General features: G+C 41.4%; 1 protein-coding gene across 1 annotated transcript in view; it reads right to left on the minus strand.

Moving 5' to 3' along the window:
- Nucleotides 1-6,748, minus strand: part of Abhd2 (abhydrolase domain containing 2, acylglycerol lipase) — a 102,011-nt gene extending 95,263 nt beyond the window's left edge. The window contains exon 1 of the mRNA XM_076851374.2: nt 6,627-6,748. The gene's annotated coding sequence lies outside the window, so the exon portion shown is untranslated. The remainder of the gene's footprint in view (nt 1-6,626) is intronic.
- Between the last annotated feature and the right edge of the window lie 10,532 nt (nt 6,749-17,280).

The raw sequence follows: 17,280 nt of genomic DNA on the forward strand, positions 1-17,280 counted from the left end.
CAGCCTCAGCAACTTAGTTTGACTCTGTCTCAAAAATAAAAATGGGCTGGGTATAGCTCAGTTGGTAGAGTGCTTGCCTCACATGCAGAAGGCCCTGGGGATGTGGCTCAGTGGTTAAGCACTGCTGGGTTCAATCCCTGGTACCAAAACAAAACAAAACAAAAAACACCATATCCTGGACCCGGTTTGGAAATTCTTAGCATAAGGTGAGTGTGCTACAGGAAGACAGCATCATGCCAGGGACCTGAATGAGAAATCACTCTTAATCTAAGAAAGAATTTGAGCCATCACCTGACATGCTAAATCATGAGTTTAATTGGTTTAAGCTCACTTCAAAAGAACCAACATGTAAACATGGCCGAAGGGCCTTACTTAAATCCAGGGAGTCTCTGAGGTCCCTCCTCAGCCTCCTCCTTAAGAACTACAACATGACACTATACACATGAACAATCAGGACAATTCCTAATGTTAGCTCGTATAAATACAACATGCTATAACTGCATATCAACATTGTAGGGTCTGCACCACCCAGAGTTCGAGACATAAAACCCTACCCTGTGATGCTGCTGGTGGGTTAGCTGGATTCAATGAGTGGGCTGACTTCCTAACAAGACACTAGCAGGCATTAAGGAAACTGAGAAATTAGAACTGCTCCTACAATAGAATCTTCTACTTCAGGCCTTTCCAAATGTCACAGTTTAATGACCATTAACTCAATCTTTTTATCAAGCTATTTGTGCTCTTTATCCTAAGATATTGACCTCAGGACATTTTTTGGCAGGGGTGTGGGGGTGGTTACTGGGGATTTAACCCAGGGGTACTTCATAACTGAGCTACATCCCCAGCCCTTTTTTATTTTTTTATTTTGAGACAAGGCCTCACTAAGTTGCTGAGTCTGGCCTTCAATTTGTGATCCTCCTCTCTCAATCTCCTGAGTTGCTAGGATTACACACATGTACCATGTGCCCAGTTAGGGCCTTTGTATTGCTGTATTTGGAAAAAAAATTAAAATTTTAGCAATCCTCTGTTGAACTTCCTGATTTTTGTTCTTCACTGCCTGTGACTAAAGTAAATGGAAATACGTTAAAAAAAAAAAAAAATACATAGAGGGCTGGGGTTGTGGCTCAGCAGTAGAGCGCTCACCTAGCACATGTGAGGTCCTGGGTTGGATCTTCAGCACCACATAAAAATAAATAAAATAAAGGTACTGTGTTCAACTGAAACTAAAAAAGAAATATTAAAAATAAAGTGCATAGATGGAGCAACTTTTTAAAGCTTTTATCTATCTCTTTTATCCAGGCAAGATTAGAAAATACTTAACTGATAACACTACCTCCCTCTCCTCACACTACACAACACAGTGTGTTGTGGTCACCAACAATGAGCAAAGACCAAGAAATAAAGCCTCTAGATTAACTGGCTGACTAACATCTTGACCATTCAATTTCAAGGTGACTCTAAATCAGACTTGGAGGTAAATAAAAGCAGGATGAAGGTTAAGGCACTTTCAAAGAAAAGAGAAAATGAACACCCACAGGCAAAATCTGGGAACCACAGAAAACCATATTTAAATCAGCGTGGTTATTTAAAACAAACATAACTATAGAAAATTCAAATATGAAGTACCTGAAAACTCTCTTGTAGAATCAGTACCAGTGAAAGCTTTTGCTAGCAAGGCTGGTTTGGGTAAGACCTTGGCAGTGATCAAGGGATTTGGAGATCTTTGGAAATATCTCCAAGGATGGCAACAAAAATCAGATACAGGTTTAGGAAAGATGCTTCACAGAGGAACAGGTGCAACAGCTGGTAATTTAACTGGGTACTTAATAACACTCCCCAAACAGGAAGTCCGGAGATGAAGGGCAAGGTTCCTCTCTGATACTCAAAGGTGAGGACAAACATTGTGGATGCTGCAGTGCAGGATAAAGGGTCAGACACAAGAGAGATGCTGGACATGTGCATTAGGGAAGTCAAGAGACTTCTCTGGAGACCAGAGAGAAAAACAGCAAACTTTCCCTGGCAATTCCAGTACATTCTGCCCAGAGATCAAGATGAAGGGCTCAAGGTCTAATGCATTGCTCATTCTCCAATGCCCCTGCTCTCCCTTCACAGGGTAACACTGCAGAGAAACCTTCTACCTCATTCAGCCTCTTCTCAGGTTTAGGGCTATGGAAGATAGAGAAGAAAAATATTTGTCCCCAACTCACCACAAAATATTTTAAAATTTCCATATGAAGCTGCAGCCAAAATAAGACTGGTTCTCAACATCCTCAGAAGCAGAAAACAAGATATCGCAAATAAACAGCCTTCATAAAAAAAAAAAAAAAAAAAAAAAGCGATGTGGAAGCTCTTTTCATACAGCCAAGAAATATTGAGTGAATAAAAGCAGGGATCTAAATCGTATGCATATAGTGCACCACCACTTGCCTAAAAAGGATGGGGTACGCAGAACATTCACGGTGAACTTGCACTAGATATATAAAATATATTAGATGTGTATGGACTACCTCTGGAGGATGAAGAAATTAGTAACATCGGTTGCCTCTGAAGAGTGAAACCAGATGGCAGGGATCAGAGTGGACAGAGACATATTTACTATACAACTTTTTGTGCCTTTCAAATATTTTCTTTCCTCACATACCTATTTTGAATTAAAAACATTAAAAATAGTTTTAAATTTAAAGTAAAATCAATTTAAGAACAAAATAGTCTTTTTGCAACAAAGCAAATACTGCTGTTAATCTGGTTAATTGTGTTCCTGGAACACAGCAGATGCTCAACTTGTTGAACTTAATGAACTGCCACTTGAAAACAAAAGAAAATCAGAAACCTGGCAAACCCAAGGCCATCCATGTTCTAACTACTTAACTACTCAAAAGAACAGAGAATGGGTCCGAGTGTAACAGCAGGGCTCCTCATCTGTCCACATCAGCCATTTTATAAACAGAAAAGATTTAATCCCCAAACACAATGCCCTGGAACCAAGACAACAAAAGCTCACATGCGCAGATGCACAAATGATCCTTAAAGGAAATAATGTCAGCATCTACAGACTATTAATATAGAAATGGGGGCTTAGAATGTGGCTCAGTGGTAGAGTGCTTGTCCAGCATGCATGAGGCCTTAGGTTGGATCCCTAGCACCACCAGAAAACAAACAACGACAACAACAACAAAATGGAAGCACAGAGGTTAAAAATGACCTTAATCATGCACTGATCAAAAAATGCTGGACCATGAAAAGCTGCTGTAAAATTCTAACAACAAACCACATCAAGAGACTGTACTTCCAGTGCTCTGTTCCTGGGGACAGCTCAGCCCAACATGAAACAGGAATGCTAGAACACCTCATGTCCCATGTCATCTACATCTTTAAACTCATCAAGGAAGGATCAAAATCCACTATCCAATAAAATCAGAATATTGTAAGCAGAAATTCTGCCACAAGGAATTCCATTATATTGGAAGTGTCTCTCTTGCCAGGGCTTTTCACACAGTAGGATTTTAGGCCAAAAACTAAGACAGACTCTTCCTGTGTTCCATAGGAAATTGTGCTGTGCTGTACTCTGGGCAGGAAACATCTCTGGCAAGGGTGGTGGGAACCCACTGTAGGGTATGTGGGCCTGCCAGAGATCAATAAGAAAAAGGTATTAGTGAATGAAGCAAGGAATATGGTGAACAAGAAGCCCTTCCACTACAATGTGCTGAGGAAAGAGCAAGATAGAAAGAAATGAAATGGCCAAGTGCTAGAATACCAAAGCTCCAGAGAAATAACGCAAAAGAAAGTGCTAATCAATGGACAGTAGTTGTATTGGGTTCAGTTGAGAAAACAGGTCAAAACAGAGAAGAGAAAAAAAAATTAAAAAACAAGATGACAGTGGGCTGGGGTTGTGGCTCAGTAGGCAGAGCACTTGCCTAGCATGTGAGAGGCAATGGGTTTGATCCTCAGCACCACATAAAGTAAAATAAAGACATTGTGTCCTCCTAAAACTAAAAAATAAATATTAAAAAAACCAAGGTGATAGACATCTTTCCATTAAAAAGAAATGAGCTGGTAAACTGAGGGTACCCATTTGTCAAAATCATGAAGAACACAGAGGGGAAAGAAAATGAAAATAAAAAGGGGCTGAAACAAGAGGGAAAAGACCACAGATTGAATTTGCCCTCTGGTTAATTTCAAGTCCTTGAAAAGAACAGGAAAAATGCAGATAAACCAGTGAACAAGCTACATTACCAGCAAGAATCCATCTCATACTTCTGTCTCTGCCAGGTCATGCGGGTAACTGCTCTCCCCCTACTCAAATGACTAAGGAACTTGCTTAAATGCATTTGACACTCGATCTCTGAACTTCCGAAAAGCACTTAATACAGTGGTTCATGAAATCTTAATCTAGAAATGTTCAGCCATTTATAATCAAGCTGCATCATACTGACAGTCAGAGAGGAAGGCTGAACAGAGGGACTCTATACGTGAAAGGACTCCATGGAGATTGGCATCATCAGGGACTTTGCCACTTTGACAGATTCCCTCCCACCCCCTTTAAAGATAATAAAGACTTGGCATCTAAGAAGAGTGTAATTTACAAGAGAGAAACTGAATTATCTGAGTCAATGAAAGAAAAACACGTAAGATAAAAATGCAATAGTACTTGGAAATCCCTGCACATGTCTATGATAAAATGAAATTTGGAATATGTTTAAAAAATAAGTGGTGGGGTGGGTTGGAATTAGCTCCTGATAGAAAATATTGGGTGGTAGATACGAAGAAAAATTGTACAAAGGGACATCAAAACATTCTATTTAGCAAATCTATAGAAGCTACTGTGTGCCATGCACTGTTCTAAATGCATCCAATATAAATCATGCACCTCTTAAAACAATCTTCTAACCTAAATAACATTATTTTCTTGTGTCATAAGTGAGGAAACAGGCATAGAGAGGTTAAGGAACTTACCCCAAGTCATACAGCTACTAAGAGGCAAAGCTAAGATTCAAACCCAGGCACTCAGCCACCAGATCTGTGCTCCTAATCTCCCTGGTCTCCCCTAGAACTTAGAGAATGAAAGAACTAGGCTAGGAATGAAATGCAAGTCATGCACTGGCTAGATCTTAGGTCTATAAATCAACCCTTAGTCATGGCTCTCTGATGACCAGCCAGCCTGGTGATTGCCACAGGTCTCAGTTTCCTCATCAGCACATTGAGGAGACCGAATTAGATGAGCTCCATCAAGTTCATGCTGGTAATCAGCAGTATGTGGACTAGTGTGTTTTTTGCTTGGCTATTCAACCAAATTCATTCTCAAGCAGGCAGCAAGTTTTATAAGATTGTTCCTCTGCCTCCTGACCTTCAGATGATTATGTCCTCTCTATTCAGGCAAATGACAGAAGGTAATAAAGGAGCAAAATAAATGGTTTCTCTTTTAGACTCTGCTTAATATGGTTATAACCAAATGGTCCATGAAAAGCTCTGGGCACAGATCATATTAACTCTGCTAGACCTGCAATCTCAGGTCCTCTCCTAAGCCTGTTCTGGAAGCTGCCTCTGGATGTGGTTACTGGAATGCAAGTGAAACTGACATATGGAGGTGGCACAATCAAGAGAGAGGAATTAGAAAGACTAAATCCATAATAGTTCAAATTAAGGAATTTCATAGTAGAGAAGTAAACCATTTGGTTATTTATATTTTGGTAAATCTTTTCATATAATCCATTCTCTTTGCTTATACCAACTCTCGAGAGCTGAAACCTCAAAATTCATTATGGGTAAATTCATCACCCGCTTTGAACCTACTGGTCCCCCATAAGTATCCTCAATCTAGGCATTAAATGTCAGCCATAGTGCATCTGTGGATGGAGAGAGTCCTTACAGACGGATAATGCAATGCTCCCTTGGGAGTCCTTCCTAAGCATCCCTGACAGGTGGCTGTCATCCGGCCTCTGCCTGGACACTTCCAAGGTCGAGGCGCTGGTTGCCTGGTCTGGCAGGCTGCCTCCAGCGCTGCTGGACAGCTCTCTTATGGGGAAAACCCATTAAGCGCCTAGAACAGAGACCCGCGTGAGGCCGAGCTCCATAAGTACACCTCCAAGTGGGTCAAAAACTGCCTCTCTAGAACTTGAACCCATTGGTACTGGGTGCGCCCCCGGATCATGCAAATGCAGAGTCCCCCTCGAATATCCTCGGCTGTAAACAGGACCCTCAATCCTTTCCTTCCAGGTTTGGATCCTGGACCTTCTTCATCAAGTGTGGACCGGCAAATACCTTTCCAGACTCAGGCCCCAAGAGTGCGCATCGATGGGACGGCAGCCAGGAGGCCGCGGTCGGAGTTGTCTCCAGCCTCGGTTCTCCGAGCAGGAGGGGACAAAGGACCTTCCGGAAGGCGTATCCCTCCGTGGTCCTGGCTGTCTCCGCCACTGGGCGAGCCGACCCTGGGGAACCCCCTCAATGCCAGATGGCGGGACCCCTGAGGCGCCAGGTGACAAGACCGCGAGGATCCCCGAGGATCCGGGGCGCGTAGGCTGCGGTACTAAGGGCCGAGCCACGCTGGTAACCGCGAGGCCCGGGATGTTGGCGCGACGGCACCAGGGCGCGATCCTGGCTCCGCGGAGCTCGCTAGGTTAAGGCTTTACCTGCGCGACGTTGACTACAGTGGCCCAGCTCGTCCCCAGTCCGGCTCCCGCAGCTCCGCCGCTGCCGGCTGCGCTCATGGAAACGCAGCCGGAACCCCTGGCCAGTGCAGCTCCCGCCGCTACCGGCCCCGCCCAAGCAACTGTCGCCACGCCCCTGACTACCGCCTCTGCCACGCCCCCAGCTACAGGAGCCCGCCTATTCATTGGGTAGATCAGCTGTTACTCTGCTTGCCTAAAGCGTCCATTGCACCTGATTGGCAGCCCATTGGTTAGTAGAGCTGCTTCTCAGAATGGAGGCGGGGGTCCTTATTGGAGAGCTCTTTAACTATTGGTTACTTTTGACGTCTTTGGCCCTTGGGCCAAGACGCTATTGGATAAGGCCCGCCCGGAGGGGGCTTGGAAAAGGGCGCTCAAGCTACGAGATGGGTGGTGTTTGATGTTGATTAGGGTGGGGTGAAGAGAGGGGGCGATTGTGACCGCAAGCTGGTTTGGGAGGCTGGGTAAGGTCAGGTGTCATCTGAGGATGGGAGGAGAAAGGTCGGCTGGTAGCTAAGCTACAGGGTTCTGGTGGGCCCAAGCAGACCCACTGAAGCACCTGTAGCCAGCCCAGAACACAGGGGTCGACATTTGGGATAATAACGCAAGAGGAGAGAAAATAATGAGTCGCCCAGCCAGAAGGACATGAAAGGATGTGGAGGCAGAGACCTCTGGGGAAAGGGGATGGGGACAGGAATCTGAGGGGTCAGATGGACCTCAGTTATCCTTTTAGATCTTAACCAGCCCCTTGCCAGTAGGAGACCTCCTGGAAGAATGTAGCCTTTAAGGTCAAACCTAGAATTGGAGATGTGGGCTTGGGCAAAGTCACTTGTTTTCTCCCTGATTTCTCATTTGGCAACTAGAGGTAGCACTAGTAGTTGATGAGAGGATTAACTAACTCTGGTAAACATTAACAGTGCCTAGGCATTCATCAGGACTGATTCTTTACCCACTCACCCCATCCGTCTATGGAAGTAGGCCCAGTTCTAAAATTCTATGAGCCTGAAACTGCTTTTGCAATACATGTGCTTTACTAAGAATAGAACACTTGAGAGACTTGAAATGTAATTCCTGTGGGGCAGACAGGGACACACTACCAAGGCACAGTGGGGCTGAAAGAGAAGGAGTAGGGGATGCAATGGGAGGAGCCATGTAGTCAATAAAATGAAGTAGTATTTGAAGCAATGCTAATTTTTTTCGGTATATTTCAGGATATATGTGACAAGGAACCAGGCTGGATCAAGTTTTGTGAATTGTGACCAAATAAAATCCTTCAGTGACTACTCAGTTCTGGATCAAAAATCACTGCAGGAAATACATTTATCAGACACTCCTGAAGCCCATTCCCCATTCTGAAGGTGTGGACATCTAACAGTATGGACAGAAATAGTCTCTTCAGGCTGAATTGAGCCCAAGATCCTTTGTGTTCACCTTTGAAAGAACCCATACCCATGATACTTTAGAGTTAAGGAGGAGAAAGAATCCTTTGCCATTGATTTTTTTTTTTTAATTTTTGTTTTGTTTTGTACTGTTGATTGACTCAGGGGCACTTCAAAGCCCTTTTTATTTTTTATTTTGAGATAGGATCTCACAAGTTGCTTAGGGTCTCACTGAGTTGCTGAGGTAACCTGGAACTTTCGATTCTCCTGCCTCAGCCTCCTTAGTCTCTGGGAGTACAGGCATGTACCACCATGCTTGGCTTGTTGTTATATCTTTAATTCAATTGTCATATGACCTAAAATGAAGTTTCATCTCAACATTCATTTATTTTTCTATGTTCTCTTTTTTTTAATTATTTTTTTTAGTTTTTGGCGGACACAACATCTTTGTTTGTATGTGGTGCTGAGGATCGAACTCGGGCCGCATGCATGCCAGGTGAGTGCGCTACCACTTGAGCCACATCCCTGGCCCTCTATGTTCTCTTTCATCTTGGGAAACAAACCCAGGCTTTTGTAGCAAAGAATTTTAGTGAGGAACCCCTCCCCACCCACTCCAAGCTCTTGACTCTTGGTGTTAAAACAATTTAGACTTCCAGAAAAGATCTTTAGGTTTGTTACCAGATAAGTATGTGAAGCAATCAATGCATGTGTTATCTAGTTTGATGACATTCCACAATGTTTACATATATCAAAATGTCGTGTTATAAATATATACAATTTTTGTCAATGAAAAATTTTAAAAATAATTTAAAAATAGATTTATTACTAGCCAGAGATGTCTATGTGTATGCGTGCATGGGCATGCTTGGTTCTGATCCACAGTTTCCTGGTTCTTGTCCCTAAGAACCAGGAAAGAGCTGTTAGGTAACTGGCCAGGCCCAATGCAGGTTTGTTCCTGCCTATGTTTGCTAAGGAAGACTGAGATGTCCTGTTAGGCTCTGGTTCTTGAAATCAGGGATGATTTCTCCAGCTTGATTCAGAGCCACACAAAACAGCTGTTTGGAGTGAATTGCAGATGGGCTCACCATTGTGCAAATGGATTTTTCCTCCCATCTCAGGAACATAAGTTCAGCCAAGAGTTCTAGAAGGGATGTCTAGTTCAGGAATTCAAAAACATAGTTGTGTCCCTGAAGCTCAACAAGAGCTACAAACTGAGGCCAGGCAGAGGAAGGAGAGTGAATGGACATGTGTGTCTTCATTGCAGTTCTGGTGGCTTAAAGAATGATCTATTATTATTTCCTATACATAACTGTTTTCATATTTGCTTCTGATTTCTGTTTCCTCCCCTGTTCTGTGACTCTTGCCATATTATGTTTAATCACAATATTTCATTCTACAAAGCATCTTTCTTTCTTTCTTGTATTGGGGATCAAACCCAGGGGTGCTCTACCACTGAGTCACATGCTCAGCCCTTTTTTTTTTTTTTAATTTTGAGACAGGGTCTTACTAAGTTGCTTAGGGAATCACTAAGTTGCTAAGGCTGGCCTGGAACTTATGATCCTTCTGCCTCAGCCTCCTTAGTCCCTGGGAATACAGGCATGCATCACTACACCCAGCTCTCTACAAAACATTTCTGTGGGAAGCCATTTAAGAGACAGTATGGCCTTATTTTTGCCTTCATGTTTATTAGTCTATCAGATTGAAGATTTGGTGAGCCTTGGCCTGAGAAAGCCAGGTATTGTGTCATGGCTGAAAAGTAAATTTCCAAAAGCATGAGAGTGCCTTGTTATAAAGAGAAGAGAGAAGGCGATCTCCTACTCACATTTTGGGTTGGCTGGAGCTCCAGGACTTTATTGAAGTAGAACTGGCACTAATTCAATGGGGGGTGGGGTGGGGAGGAGACTCTCAGCAGAATTTCCTAACCTGAAAAAGTCCTCAAATTACCCTGGGAGACAGCAGGGAGCCGTGGCCAGGACAGATAATATGCTCTGTTTATTCTCTTCTGGCAAAACCAGCAATTCACTTGGTTTGTTAGTTATTCTTTGTCCTCAGGGAATTGTTGAGAACATCAGCTTTGGAATCTCTCTACTACTGAGGCTCATATCCTTGTTCCACCCTCCTTAACCTTGAGGCGGTGGGCAGGTACAGTCTCTCAGTGCTCTACTTTCTTCTATAAAATGCAGATGACAGAAACATGCTACCTTCATGGGGTCCTATGAATAAGCAAATGAATAGGTAGATGTTAAGTGCATCAAACAATGCCTTCCATAGGGTTAATTCTTAATAAATGTAGTTATGATAGGAACCCACACTAAGAACCTTCCACAGGACTGGGGATGTGGCTCAGTGGTAGGGCACTTGCCTAGCACATCCAAGGCACTGGGTTCCATTCCCAGCACTGCAAAACAAGACCTTTCTCTAAGGTGTTAACCCATTTCTAAGTTTTATCCCTCAGAAGTGGTGATCATGAGATTATAAATATATAACTTTATTTTTTGATGTTTTAGGTTTATAGCAAAACTGAGCAAAGGACAGAGAGTTCTTATATACACCCCACCCCAACATATGCAGGATGTTTTAAAACTAGCAAAAGCTACTACCTGGTAAGAAGCAATTTTCCTTTGTATTATCTTTATTTAAAAAAAAAAAAAACAGTTCAAAAGACTGAGTTAAGGTTTTGAGTTTAGACCTCATCAACAAAATTGTGGTGAAGGAAATGGAAAAGAATGAGGCTGACAAAATGCTGAAAGCGGCAGCCCTAGTGGCCTGCCTGGATTCCCCTGATGCCCAACATGACTCAGACTGAGGAATCTATTGTCACATCCAGTATTGCTTGTGGGCAGTCCAGGCAGTGGGTTCAGAATGCCCTGTGCTCAGGTCTCCTGGATAGATTTCATTTGATAATGAAGATTAAGTTTATGTAGAAATTTTAAATTCTGTTTTGCAGTAGTTCTGTGAGGACAAACTATGATGAAATTCAGGGGTTTGGCTCCTTTTGTACTTGGGAAAAGCTTCCAGCTGCTCAGTGAAAATAATGATGAAAACAATCTTGTCTATGGTTTGGGCTGATTCCTTAAACTTATATGTGAGGTTATCTATAATAAAATAATGAAAAGGACCATTATGGCAAAATTTTAATAGTGCACCCTACTGGGGTAATCCTCAAAATCCTCCCAATTTGGATGATAAATTTTTATGGTGATTCTTATGCTTACATACATAGGACCCAACACTGAAAATGAGACACACACACACATACACACACACACACACACACACACACACGTAGAAAGGTGTTCCAATCTTACAATCAGATACAGAGTGAGACAAATGCTTGGTTAAAGGTGACTTCTTAGTCACCATGCATTCTTCTTCTTGATGTCATCCTTAATTACAGCAATAAAAATTGACTTCTTCATATTATCAATTCCAAAAGAGTCAATAAAACTTGTGTGTCAAATAAGTATGTCACATACCCTTTCCTGCATAAATTCGTGTTATTGAGCTGTTTTAAAGCTGTTTATATCCTTTTAGAGACTCTTATATTGTTTTACCTTACATTTAAATTAACAAGGTAATAAATATTTTTAATGAACAAGACATATAGTACTAGAAAGATAGACCAAAACCATAAAATAAAGTTCCATCCTTGCATAGGTGGGAGTATAAGACAAAGGGGAAATACTTGAAGATTCGAGAGCTTAAAGGAACGAGAAGTGGGGCTGGGGATGTGGCTCAAGCGGTAGCGCGCTCGCCTGGCATGCGTGCGGCCCGGGTTCGATCCTCAGCACCACATACAAACAAAGATGTTGTGCCTGCCAAAAAACTAAAAATAAATATTAAAAAAAAATTCACAATTCACTCTCTCTTTCTCTCCCCACTCTCTCTTAAAAAAAAAAAAAAAAGGAATGAGAAGTAAGCAATACAGTATAACCAGGTCATCAATTGTTATTCACAGGAGAGAACAATTTCTTCTGATTTGGATTCATGAGGACTTGAGCTGGTGCTTGAAGGTCCATGGGGCTAAATTTGGGTGGGGTGGTGGCATTCCCGGAACAGAGAACTCTTACTGGAAGAATACAAGCTCGTTTGTCCGGAGCAGAGCCAAAGTGAAAAATCAGCAGGCATGATGAACAGGTGGAAGGGACCAATGGCAGAGGCCAGTTAATGCCTTCATCCTAGTGGCCTCATCTCAATCACTTGATATTTGGATATCCTAGCACGGTGCAGAGCATGGATCCCAAACTCCAGGGGTATTCATAACCCTGCTCATAATTTTGACTGTCTTGTACTTCCTCCTCTATGACTTACCTAACAATTTCCTTAAATTGACTCACTTTTAAAATGGAATACCTTCTTCAGTCTCATTCTAAATTGGTTCTCAATGGGGGCCAATTTTGTCCCTTAAGATAACATTTATTAATGTCTGGAGAGGGCTGGGGTTGTGGCTCAGTGGTAGAGTGCTTGCCTAGCATATGTGAGGCACTGGGTTCTATTCTTGGCACCACATAAAAATAAATAAATAAAGGTTCATCAGTGACTGAAAATATTTTTTAAAAAATAATGTCTGGAGACACTTTTGGCTGTCACAAGTGGAGAGGTGCTCTTGGCATCCAGTGTGTAGGCAGGGGATGCTGTTAACCATTCTAAGGGTGCAGCACCTCACAACACAGAATTTCCTGGCTTCACTTGTCAATAGTGTTGAGATTGAGAAACCCTGTGGACTGAAGCAATATCTGTGATATTGCAGGCTTGGTGTGTTGATTATAATTATTCTAATTACACTAAAATCATGTCCTAACTATTAAATTTTAAAATGTTCTTCCATATGCTACCCTAAAATCATCTCTTACACCATCCACAATGCACTAATGGCAATTAAAAAGTTAAAATTTTATTTGAATAGATAGTGGTATACCAAAGTTCATTGGGATTATTCACAACTGGGAAAAGGAGGAGACAACCCAAATGTCTATCCATGGAGTAATGGATTAGTAAAATGTGGTATATACATGTAATGGAATATTATTCAGCCTGTTAGGTGATCCTTGAGAACATCATGCTAAGTGAAATAAACCAATCATTAAAGGACAAAGACTGTATGATTCCACTTCTGTGAGGTACCCAGAATAGTCAAATTCAGAGATAGAAAGTAGATAGAATTGTACTAGAAGAAAGAGGTAATGGGGAGCTAGTGATTAATGGGTACAGATTTTCAGTTTTGGAAGATGAAGAAGTTCTGAAGGTGACTAGTGATAGTGGTTGCACACTAATGTAAGGTACTTAATACCAATACTTAATACTTGCACATTTATAAGTGGTTAAGAGGGTAAATTTTGCTGGATACAATGATGCATGCCTTTCATCCCAGCAACTCAGGAGCCTGAGGTAGGCGGATTGCAATTTAGCGAGGCCCTCAACAACTTAGTGAGACCCTGTCTGGGAATGTGGCTTGGGGGTAAAGCACCTCTGGATTCAATCCCCAGTACCCCCCCCCAAATAAAAGGTAAATTTTTTTTCTTAAGAGGAATTTAAGCACCTGTGACACATCTTCATCCTTTGTGGAAACACAAGGCCTACCTTGTCACAAATAGTTAATAATGTCCACTAAATAAATTGAAAGGAATTAGATTTATCTTCTTCTAATGTATGAGAAACAACTGAAGAACATGCACTTTAGGAGCAAAGAATCCATCTGAATTCTATCTGATCAATCTAGACTGTGGTATTTTTTAGTTGTATTTTTGTAGTCAAATGATCTAAGGCTTTAATGAGTCTTAGTTTCTTCATTGATAACACAGAAAAAAATAGTACCTATTTCATAATGCTGAAAAGTGAAATAATGCATGTGAAATATTTTAATACAATGCTCACTCTATAGTAAGTGTTCTATAAGTGATAGTCACTGTTTTTATCATGATTATTTTTAATGCTTCATTGAGATATAATACATATACCATGCAATTCACCCGAAGTATACAATTCAATGGTTTATAGCATATTCTCAGAGTATGCAACCATAACTACAATGAATTTTAGGACATCTTCACTATCCTAAAAAGAATCTTCTTGCCCATTAGCAGTTACTCCCTATTTTCCTGCAATATCCCCTCTTCCACCCCAGCAATCATTAAGACTACTTTCTGTCACTATAAATTTGGCTATTCTGGACATGTCATATAAATGGAACAATATGCTGTGTGATCTTTATAATTATCTTCTTTCATTCAACATCAGGTTTTCAAGGTCCATCTCCACTGTAGAATATATCATTTTCCTTTTTACTACACGAATTATAAGAGTTCTTTATATTATTCTAGATACACATCCCTTATCAAATATATGGTATATGAATATCATATCTCAATCTGTGAGTTGTTGTTTCATATTCTCGATGAAATTCTTTGAAGTACAGAAATGGGATGAAGCCCGATTTGTCTACTCTTGCTTATGCTTTTGGTGTCAGAAGAATTCTCTGACACCAAAAGCATAAGCAACCCAAGATCATAGAGATGAATTTTATGTATTTTCTTCTAAGACTTTTATGCCCTTACAATCCATTTTTAAGTTAATTTTTGTGTATGGTGTGAGGGAATTGTCCAACTTCATTCTTTTGCCTGTGAGTATTCAGTTGTCCCAGCACCATTTGTTGAAAAAAGCTATTCTTCCCATTGAATAGCAGTCTTGTCAAAAATCAGTTGACCTGAGATACAAGGGTTTCTTTCTGGACTCTCATTTCGATTCCACTGATCCATATGTCTATCCTTATGCATTGTCTGGATTACTATAATTTTGTAATAAGTTTTAAAATTGGGAAGTGTCGATCCTTCAACTTTTTTGAAAACATTTATTTTTTAGTTATAGGTGGACACAATACCTTTATTTTATTTTTATGTGGAGTTGAGGATCAAACCCAGTGCCTCATGCATGTAGGTAAGCTATCTACATCTGAGCCACGACCCCAGCCCTCAATCCTTCAATTTTATTCTTTTTCAGGGTTGTTTTGACTCTTCTGAGTCTTCTAAAGAATTCTTCATTTTAGTTATTGTACTTTTTTGACTCCAGGATTTTCACTGGTTGGTTCCCCCTCCCCAGTATTTTTTTTTAATCTCTTTGCTGATATTCTCTATATTTAGTGAGATATTGCCTTCGTGCCTGACTTTCTTCCTTCTTTCCTTTTGTGGTACTGGGGATTGAACCCAGGGGTAGTCTACCACAGACCTATATTTCCAATCCTTTTTTGTTTTTATTTTGAATCAGGGTCTCACTAAGTTGCCAAGACTGGCCTTAAACTTGGGATCCTCCTCCCTCAGCCTCCCGAGTTGCTGGGATTATAGATATGCACCCTCATATACCCTGCTTTCCTTCACTTCTTTAAGCATAGTTTCTTTAGTTCTTTGAAAATATTTACAACAATTGCCTAAGTCTGACATCTGGGAACTCTCAAAGAGATTCATTCTGATGCCTGTTTTTTTTCCTTGTGTATAGATCATACATCCCTATTTCTTTGTATGTGCCATGATTTTTTTTGTGTGTGTGTTCAAAATGGATATTTTAGGTAATAGAGGATAGCAACTTTGGATCTTGATTACTTCCCCCTCTGGGGTTTGTTGCCATTGCATTTGCTTTTTTATTCATTTGGTGACTTGACTGGACTATTCCTCCATAGCGCATGGATTCTCCTGCCACCCCTCAGAGGGTGCAGCCATGGGCATGATATACACAGTCACCTTGGAATGTCACTGGTCTTCAAAGGGCTCTCTTCACCTCCCAACCTAACCTCTCTGTTAAGCTGTTGGCCTGCTGTGGTATCACATCCTGTCAGCCTCCATCAATTGCCAGCTGATTTTTCTACTGGTTGATAACGTCCTGGGATATCAATTGCTTCAGTCTTGTTCAGTTCAATTTGGCCCTTTTACAGGCGTAGTCTTTAAGATCAGTCTTTAAGGCTTCTTCCAATCCCAGAAGGCTTTTCTGAACTGACTCTTTCCTGGTTCTCTCTGGTACACTGGTCTACAGTTTAGCTCATTGCTCTAACGGAGCTCTCAAACTCCCAAACATAATGGACTCACACAAGTGATATGTAGTAAAGTCAAGAATAAAACTTAGGAAGTAATAAAACTTAATTACTTCCCAATAAAATCTCCATTGCTTTTGAGAGCACCCTTACACTTGAACTTCCCCATATTGTGTTCCAAATACAGTGTTTTCTTGATAACTTTGGAACAATGTTCATATGTTCTTTTTTTATTTTTATGTTTTTAGTTATACACGGACACAATATTTTATTTCATTTATTGATTTTTTAGTTGGTGCTAAGGATCGAACCCAGTGCCTCACCTGTACGAGGCAAGTTGCTCTGCCACAACCCCAGCCCTGTTCATCTGTTCTTATGATAGCTCTGGAACCCTGTTCTTAATGGCTATATTCTCCCCCTGGGCAAAACTTCTGCACACTGCTCTAGAGCTTGGAGGAACCTAACAGGGACAATGGCCCTCTTATCTCAGAGTGACAGTCTTGCCTAATGAGGAGGGTGTTGGACAGGGGGAGTAGCTCAGGGTTATCTTAGCCAGCCTCTCCCAGAATAGACTCTCAGCCCCATGAGCAAGCAGGGGCCAGAGTGATTAAGGCTCCAGTATTCTTAGCCTGAAATAGAGCTTCTACTTACAAATGGGGGCTGAGTGTAGGAAGGGAGCCTCAGACGGCTAGCCAATCTTGCCTGGGGTAGAGCTTTTGAGACCTGGACCTGGAGGGCAGACTGCCTCTCCTCAAGGAGAGCTTGGGCCAAAGGTAGGCTGTATTCTTGGCCTCAACTGTCTGGAATAGAGTGGGAAAAAGGAAATGGTTTGTGGTTCAAAAGTCAGTGTTCTTCCTGAAATGTAGATTTTCTTGAAGAAAAAAATTATTAATTTGCTATATGCCCTTAGGACAATTTCCAGAGGTAATTGCTGTGATTTTGATTTTCAAACAATTTTCACCAGTTGTGGTTATTGTTTCTATAGAGAGAGAGTTTATAGGGTTAGTTCCTCATGTCCCCATTCCAGAAGTCATATGCCCTGTCAGAATTATTTATCATGCAGCAGCATGTGGTAAGGTTCCTCTGGAGGCAGTGTTCAGATTAAATTAGCTGTGGGCCAGGAAGGAGGGCAAAGAGGTCATTAGATTAGTCTAGATATAAAGTGATCGAGGACTGAACGAGATGATGTCACAAAAAGGAACATGAAGAAGAGAATAGTTCA

The sequence above is a fragment of the Callospermophilus lateralis genome, chromosome 3, assembly GCF_048772815.1.
Source record: "Callospermophilus lateralis isolate mCalLat2 chromosome 3, mCalLat2.hap1, whole genome shotgun sequence".
Taxonomy (NCBI): Eukaryota; Metazoa; Chordata; class Mammalia; order Rodentia; family Sciuridae; genus Callospermophilus; species Callospermophilus lateralis.